At 30.6% G+C, this 9719-nt stretch overlaps 1 non-coding gene across 1 annotated transcript; it reads left to right on the forward strand.

Annotated features, from left to right (window-relative positions):
* The first annotated feature begins 3413 nt into the window (after positions 1 to 3413).
* Positions 3414 to 3520, forward strand: LOC139874086 (small nucleolar RNA R71). The gene has a single exon (XR_011767790.1). It is a non-coding gene; the product is annotated as a small nucleolar RNA R71 (small nucleolar RNA).
* Positions 3521 to 9719: the final 6199 nt, after the last annotated feature.

Here is a 9719-nt window from a genome sequence, read left to right on the forward strand (position 1 = left end):
TTTTCAAGACGGGAAAGATGATCAGCGGCGAGATTTTCTGCTCCTCTTTTATCTCGGATTTCAATATCGAACTCTTGTAAGAGTAAGATCCAACGGATTAATCTTGGTTTAGCATCTTGTTTCGAAAATAGGTATCTAAGAGCAGAATGTTCGGTATAGACCACCGTTTTAGCTAGAACGAGATATGAACGAAATTTGTCAAAAGGAAAGACAATAGCAAGGAGTTCTTTTTCAGTAGTTGTGTAATTTGTTTGTGCTCCTTGTAACGTCTTACTAGCATAATATATAGGTTGAAATCGTTTTTTAATCCTTTCTCCTAAAACGGCTCCCATTGCAAAATCACTTGTATCGCACATTAGTTCGAATGGTAGATTCCAATTTGGAGTTATCATGATCGGCGCATTAGTGAGTTTCTCTTTAAGAATATTAAAAGATTTGATGCATTCATCTGAAAAGATGAATGGAGCATCCTTTTCTAGGAGTTTATTCATAGGAGTGACAATTTTAGAAAAATCTTTTATGAAACGTCGGTAAAAACCGGCATGCCCTAGAAAACTCCTAACTCCTCTAACATTGGTGGGATGTGGAAGTTTAGCAATTACATCTACTTTAGCTCTATCCACTTCAATTCCTTCCTTTGAGATTTTATGTCCAAGAACGATGCCTTCTTTAACCATGAAATGGCATTTCTCCCAATTAAGAACTAGATTTGATTGTTCGCATCTAATCAGCATTCGTTCAAGATTAGCTAGACATGTGTCAAAAGTATCACCGAAGACTGAAAAGTCATCCATGAAAACTTCCATGCATTCTTCTATCATGTCGTGAAAAATTGCCATCATGCACCTTTGAAAGGTTGCAGGGGCGTTGCAAAGTCCAAATGGCATGCGTTTGTTAGCAAAAGTACCATAAGGGCACGTGAATGTGGTTTTCTCTTGGTCTTCGGGTGCTATTGGAATTTGAAAATATCCGAAAAACCATCAAGAAAACAATAGTAACTATTTCCGGCTAATCTTTCCAACATTTGATCTATAAAAGGTAAGGGAAAGTGATCTTTTCTGGTGGCGTCATTCAATTTTCTATAATCAATACAAACACGCCATCCTGTTACAGTCCTAGTAGGAATAAGCTCATTTTTCTCATTTGTAATGACAGTCATGCCACCCTTCTTGGGTACGCATTGAACTGGGCTTACCTATGGACTATCAGAAATTGGATAAATTAAACCTGCATCAAGTAGTTTAATAATTTCTTTCTTAACAACATCTTGCATATTAGGATTTAGTCTTCGTTGGCGTTGCACATACGTTTTATGACCTTCTTCCATAAGGATTTTATGTGTGCAATACGAAGGACTTATTCCTTTTATATCATGAATCTTCCATGCAATAGCTGGTTTATGAGCTTTCAGCACATAAATGAGTTGAGATTTTTCATTTTCAGTAAGAGAAGACGATATTATTACAGGTAATTCCGATTCACCATGTAAATAAGCATATTCCAAATGGTTTGGAAGTGGCTTTAGCTCTAATGTCGGATGTTCTTCTATCGATGATTTATATCGATATCTGTCTTCTTCTTTTAGCATTTGAATTTCTTCTGTTGTTGGTTCATATCCATTAGCCATAAGTGTAGCTAACATTTCAGTTTCATCAATTGGTTCAGTTCCTTCTCCTAAAGAACATTCTCCCGTTCCTTGAAATTCTAGAAATTCTTCTAACAATTCTGCATGTGATTCTATAGTTTGAATATAATAGCATGTATCATCTGCAGATTGCGGTTGTTGCATTGCTCTATCATCTGAAAAGGTAACACTCTCGTCCTCTATACTTAGGGTCAGTTTCTTACCAAACACGTCTATCATTGATTTAGCCGTGTTTAAGAATGGTCTTCCTAATATGAGAGGAACTTGAGAATCTTCTTCCATGTCCAGAACAACAAAATCTACTGAAAATACTAAAGCACCAACTTTAACTAGCATGTTTTCCATTATCCCTCTAGGATATTTTATTGATCGATTGGCTAGTTGTATGCTTATTCGTGTTGGTTTCAATTCTCCAAGGTCTAGTTTAGCGTATAGTGAATACGGCATTAAATTTATACTAGCACCTAAGTCTGCCAATGCTTCTATTGAACTAAGATTACCCAAAAAACATGGAATTGTGAAACTTTCTGGATCAGATAGTTTTTCCGGTATCTTATTCAACAGCACTGCTGAACAATTAGCATTCATAGTAATGGCCGAGAGTTCTTCCATTTTCTTTCTATTCGATATTAGATCTTTCAGAAATTTAGCATATCTAGGCATTCCTGAAATTACATCAATGAAAGGAAGATTTACATTTATCTGTTTAAACATATCCAAGAATTTGGATTGCTCGGCTTCAAGTTTCTCTTTTTTCATTTTACTCGGGTAAGGAAGTGGTGGTTGGTATGGTTTAACATAAGGTTTAGCCTTAACTGTGTTATCTTCATTAACCTTTTCAACTACCGGTTCTTTTTCCTTATCTTGATCAGGTTGTGGTTCTTGTGGAGTAGGAATAGCTTCATCAGAAATTACAGGTATTTCAGGTGGTTTAAGTGTAATACCACTTCTTGTGGTAATGGCTTTAGCTGTTTCATTCCGGGGGTTAGCATTTGTATCACTAGGTAGACTTCCCAGTTTTCTTTCACCTATTAACCTTGCTAGGTTACTTACTTCTTGTTCCAGATTTTGAATAGAAGCTTGTTGATTTCTAAATGCTTGAGCATTTTGTTCATTGGTTTGTTTCTGAGATGTGAAAAACTGTGTTTGAGTTTCAACTAGCTTCGTCATCATATCTTCTAAATTCGGCTTTTTATCATTGGTTTGTGGTGGTTTGTTTTGAAAATTAGGACTTTGCTGATTGTAAGTATTATTGGATACTTGTTGATTACTAGGACCTTGTTGGTTGTTGTATGGAATATTTCGGTTATAATTCTGGTTTTGATTGTAAATCGGTCTTGGCGGTTGATAATTATTCTGATAATTATTTCCAGGCCTTTGGTTTATGTATGAAATATTCTCTCTTTGTTCCATTGTTAGCTCAATACTAAGACAATCTTTTGTCAAATGTGGTCCTCCACACTGCTCACAACTAATTCGTATTGAGTGTATATCCTTAGTCATCTTTTCCATTCGTCTCTCTACAGCATGTATCTTTGCTGAAATGGAATCTAAGTCATGGCTAGAATCGGCTCTAGCTGCTTTAGATGATCTAACAATATCTTTTTCTTGGTGCCACTCATGTGAGTGGGAAACAGTGTTATCAATAATTTTATAATCATCAGTTTCGGTTTTCTTCATAATAGAACCACCAGCTGCTATATCGATGTCTTTCCTTGTAGTGATGTCGCATCCTTCGTAGAATATTTGTACTATTTGACAAGTGTCTAAACCATGTTGCGGACATCCTCTCAATAACTTTTCAAAACTGGTCCATGCCTCATATAGAGTTTCATTTGGTTTATGTGTGAACGTAACAATTTCTCCTTGAAGTCTTACGGCTTTAGATGCCGGAAAGAATTGTTTAAGAAATTTTTCAACTAAAACGTCCCATGTATCAATCGCCCCTTCAGGTAACGATTCCAACCAATCTTTGGCTTCTCCCTTTAAAGTCCAGGGAAATAACATGAGATATATCTGTTCATCCTCAACTTATCTTATTTTAAATAGTGTGCAGATCCTATTAAAGGTACGAAGATGTTCATTTGGATCTTCCTTCGACACACCACTAAATTGGCATTAATTAGTCACCATATGTAGAATTTGTCCTTTGATTTCATAATCTGGCGCATTAATGTCTGGATGAGTAATTGCGTGTCCTTGGCTAGTGAATTTAGCTCTCATTCGGTCTTCCATACTTAAAGGTTCCAGATTTTCCATGATTGAATTTGTTGAATCTGAATCACTAGAGGATTCTGATTTAATGGTTCGTTCCTCAACAATCTCTGTTTGAATGATTGGTGGTTCCGGAGGAAAAATTAATGGTTCAGGATCTATGAATCGTCCCTGAATATTCTCCGGATTCTCAATTGTGAGGTTGGGTTCAAAAAATGGATTATCGGAAATTTAAATTGGAGTACTTGGTCGACTGGATGACGATTCTAAAGAAAAATCAACGACGACAATATTAGCTAGATGTCTTGATCGAGTTACAGGTGGTGAACGTACAAAAGGTGGTGAACGTCTTGCTCGGTGCATTCACTGAATATCCTATTAGTTTTTAAAAGGAAAGAAAAATTATATAAATTATCCAATTAATAGACTTTTCTGATTTTGCCCACGTTTTGAATAGCCAAAAGATGCAGCAGAGGGGCATGATTCGTTTGGTCTCAATATAATTGAGTACTGTTTGGCTCCAATAACCTGGTCCACGTACAAATCCAACTATTACTACGAACCAGAAAATTTTGATGTCTATCAATTTAACCACTTAAAATAAATTTTCGTAATTTAAAGAAATTTAGAGAAGAAGTATAAAAATTCTAAGTCCTAAAAACTAGAATGGCGAGAAATAAGAAAGAAAAAGAGCGCGTCGAAATTAAAATTAAAATTGGAGAATTAAGAAAGAAAAAGAGTGACTTATAAAACTTTAAAACACTCGACTAACCCAACCTTATTATTATCACTAACTTAAAATTAAAATTGCAAATTGAGATTACTAATTGGAGTGATAATTGATACATAGGTAAAAGGCGTCGAAAAATAAAAATAAGAAAATAGCGCGTTGAAACTTAAAAAGGAACTAAAAACTAAAAACTAAAAGTTGCGTCTAAAAATATTAAGGCTTACAAGTAAAACTATATCCCAAATGGCAATATCTTAAAAATGTACTAAAACTTAGATAGGCGTCGCAAAATTCTAAAGCACCTAAATCTTAGTCTAAAGAGAAAGCACTTAAGGGATTTTACGGCAAAGCCTAAAAATCTAGAAGTGAAAATAAGCTACGGCAAAATACTAGAACTTACAACTAGCTACGAACAAATAAAAATACAAATATTATGATTAAATGATAAAAAGATACAAAAATAAAAATAAGCTTAAATTTGATAAAATTATTTATTTTTATAAAAAATATTATTTAATTGTTTTTATTTATAAAAGTATTAATTTATATATATATTTAATAATACTAATTAATATTTAAAATACAAATTAATTTAAAAACTAAAACTAAATATTAATATTAAATATAAACCTAATTAAGTTTTAATAATAATAATTAAATTATACTCCGTAATAAATGCCAAATTAGGGTTCTGCTCGTGTCAGGGTGGCTCCGCGAGTTGCGGTACACCTGGCAACAAACTCCGCGAGTCACGGGGTATGAAATTTCAGATTAGGTGGTTTCGTTTGACATGTTTCGTTTTTAATATTTATATATATATATATATATATATATATATATATATATATATATATATATATATATATATATATATATATATATATATATATATATATATATATATATATATATTTTTTTTTTTATTTTTCTATTTTAATAATTATATAAAATATTTATATTAAATAAATAAAACTTATATTAAAAAACTAAAATAGAAATAAAAATACTTTATAATTTTATAAATAAAAATCTTAAAAATAAATTTATATATATATATTTTTTTCTGGTTTTTAATTTTTTATATTTTTTTAATATTTAAAAAGTATATTTTACAAAAACTAATTAAAACTTAATAAAAATTTTTTTTATGTGTGTGGCGTTTTGCTTCGGCGTTCCCCGGTAGCGGCGCCAAAAATACTTGATGTTATGCGAGGTGTATATGAAATAGCTTATATTTTACTAGGAAAAACTATTAAATACGATATAATTTTACACAAGATATTTATTTATTTATAGAATGGATATACCTAAACCTTGCTACAACACTTATAGGCAGTGTACCTAATCGTACAGTAGTGTAGTTTTTAGTAAGTCCGGTTCGTTCCACAGGGAAATCTTTAAACAAAGCTTAACGCTATATTAGTTTTAATTTATAAAAATACAAATATATATATAAGTAATATTATTATTATAAAGGGGGGTTTTTACCGTTTAATGACCGGTTTGTCGATTTTAAAACTTTAGTCGCAGTTAAAACCTAATGTAAAATATTAAATAAATAAAAGACTTAATTTAAAGCGTAAAATAAATAACGATAATGAAATTGCGATAAATAAAAGTGCGATAAAATAAACTTGCGATAATTAAAAAGTATGATAATTAAAAGTGCAATTAAATACAATAACAATAAATAAAAGTGCGATAATTAGAAGTGCAATTAAATACAAAAATAAAGGAATTATATATGAAATAAAAGAATTATGTTTATTTAAACTTCCTTAATCATGATGTTTGACGTGTTGATTTTAGTTTTATGCCCATGGGTTAATTGTCCTTTGTCCTGGATTATTCAATATGTCCGTCTGATTTTTGTCCATAACAGTCCATCAGTCATAAATATAAAGTGCGAGTATCCTCGTCAAATTATCCTTATACCCGAAGTCAAATATTACAACTAATTGGGGACTTAAACTGTAACAAGATTTTAATACTTTGTTTAATAATTACACCAGGTTATCGACTGCGTGTAACCCAAGGTTTAAATACTTTGTTATCAATTATGCCAAGTGTCCTTGTACATAATTTCACCCCTGTTTTAATAATTCCATAGACTATTAATTCATTCCCATGTCCGGTTAACTGAACAATTATTCGTACATATAAATACCCCGCCCATCGTGTCCGATTGAGTGTATATGGTTATTTATAGGGACTTCCAATTGTAAATCTTTATATTAAAATTAACAAACTATCATTTAGTTAAACAAATATAAAGCCCATTAATAGCCCATAGTCTAATTTCCACAAGTGTCGTTCTTTTGTCCAAACCCCAATTATGGTACAAAGCCTAATTACCCAATTTTAATATTTAGCCCAACATCACGATTACTTCGGTATTAAATAAACATAATAATAATTTAGCTACGAGACATTAATGTAAAAAGGTTGAACATAACTTACAATAATTAAAAATAGCGTAGCGTTACACGGATAGAATTTCGACTTACACCCTTACAACATTCGCTAACATACCCTTATTATTAGAAATTAAAATTAAAATTAAAATTATAATATATATATATATACACGTTTTTGAGAGATAGATAGAATTAGGATATTTAAAATGGATCAAATGCATTGGCTTTTATAGGCAGTTTCACAATTTGGGGCTCCGCGAGTCGCGGCCCCTTTGCTCTTAGAACTCCGCGAGTCGCGGAAAGATCGGATCCAGCTCACACCTTTTGGATCTTTGTTTGTCGACATAATATATATATATAAATATAAAATATAAATAATTAATATAATTATTTATATATTATATTATATTCTTGTGCATAGTAGATTTGTAATTTTTGGTCCGTTGCGTCGCGCGTTGAGAGTTGACTCAGGTCCCGGTTCCGGATTTTCGAACTTCCTTTCGTACTATTTTATATCATGTACTTTGCGTTTTGCGTCTTATACTCTTGTCATTTTTAGACGTTTCTCATAATTAATTTGAACCTTTTTTATTGTATCTTGTACTTTTTAGCTTTTTGGACCTTTGTGTCTTCAATTTGTCGAATCTGTCTTTTGTCTTCACCTTTTAATATTTAAACGAATATCACTTGTAAATAGAACAATTGCAACTAAAATCTTGTCTTTCTTGAGGAATAATGCTATGAAATATATGTTCTTTTTTAGCATTATCAGCCACCATTGAACAATCATCAAAACAATCCATTTTTATGTTTCCTTTCAAACCATCAAAACCCGATAACTATTTTCTATCTTTCTGTTTCTGCAAACTCTGTAACCAACACCATAACAACCGCCACTTACAACCACTATATATACTATTACTGCTGCTTGATATTTTCTTAATACTGCTACTGCTGCTGTGTTATACTTATGTTCGATCAGCCCAACCCAAGTTCAAAGGATTACTTCTGTTTTCCATTAACTGTTTGTTGCTGTTTTATCCAAACCCTCACCACCATCGAAACCGGTCTATTTTGCAGCCTCATGAGCTACTTCAGCTGCTATAAACAAATCGAGATCTACTACAAAACTTCATTTTTACGCGTGTGCTGCTATTTCGACTGTTAACCGGCAACACCTATATATATATATATATATATATATATATATATATATATATATATATATATATATATATATATATATATATATATATATATATATATATATATATATATATATATATATTTTCCTTTTCGATTCACGATGGTCACTACAGCAATGCTGCATTTAGACTTTTCTGTTTCAATAATCATGAGTGAAATGAATTGGTGGGACAAGTTGAAACATAATGGCCTACAACAAACCACTTGCATGTGCACCAATTTTTCCCATTTTTGCATACTTTTAATTTTTGGGCCAAGCTCCTTTATGGCTTTTCTATTTGGGCCGAACATCTTAAATTGGGTTGTGGGCCGAATTGTGAAAGTATTGTACTGTTATGATATATGGGATGGTATATGACGATGATGATAAACGTATTAATAAATGGTGATCTTGAGCAATGATATATTATGTGAGTGATGATGATGGGTATGCCAGTGATCTCGATAATGATACAGACGATATACTAATTATGAAAATAGTACATGTTACGTTTTAAGAATGATGATGAGACAAAGATTTAGATGATGATGATTTAGGTTTTAGTTTAAGAAGAAAGGAAAATAGATTCGGACATAGTAAATATTTAATCAAGCGAATTAAAACAAGATCAGATAAATGGTTCAATGGTTTGAAAGGGTCTTTGTGCTACAAGAGGTCTCGGGTTCGAGCCCTGTCTGAGGCATTCTTTTAGGGAAAAAGCTTTTGAAGGTAGTTTCAAGTATTATTATTTTTGTTGTTATTATTATTATTAGTTGTTGTTGTTTTCAAATTAATTATTGTTATCACTAATATTAGTAATATGATTATTAGTATAATTAATAGTATTATCATTATTATTACCAATAATATTATCATTAAGTATTATTATTATTATTATGGATATAAAAGAGGCTAATTATGACTAAATTTGAATATATGAAAATGTTAGTAAAAGAGGATACGGAAGAAGATTAATTATATTAAAACATGTACGATAAAAATTATGATTACGAATTAGAACTAACGAGTTCATATTTATAAGTTAGGAAGTAGGCACGAAGATTATTTTGACTATTGATATTATTATTATTATCATTAAAAATATCTTTATTATTAAAATTATCATATTTATTAAAACTATCATTTTTATTAAGACTATCATGATTAGTAAAATTATCATTTTTACTAAAATTCTCATTATTAGTAAAACTACCATTTTTTTTACTATCAACAATATTAATATAATTACTACTACTATTATTATTATTGATATATTTTTATCAAATAAATATTAGTTATATAAAAATATATTTGATACATATAATCTAACTATATTAATAATTCTATAATAAATATTAATTAGTTATCTAAAATATATGATATATTTAATGTACTATTTTAATATAACAGAGATGTAGATATATATAACAATTGAAATAACAAATATATTACTATAAGTAATATATTATATAAATAATACATATATACTAAGTTGATTATTATTACATGTTAAATTATATGTGTTAA

This window comes from Rutidosis leptorrhynchoides, chromosome 10 (genome assembly GCF_046630445.1).
Source record: "Rutidosis leptorrhynchoides isolate AG116_Rl617_1_P2 chromosome 10, CSIRO_AGI_Rlap_v1, whole genome shotgun sequence".
In the NCBI taxonomy this organism is placed as follows: Eukaryota; Viridiplantae; Streptophyta; class Magnoliopsida; order Asterales; family Asteraceae; genus Rutidosis; species Rutidosis leptorrhynchoides.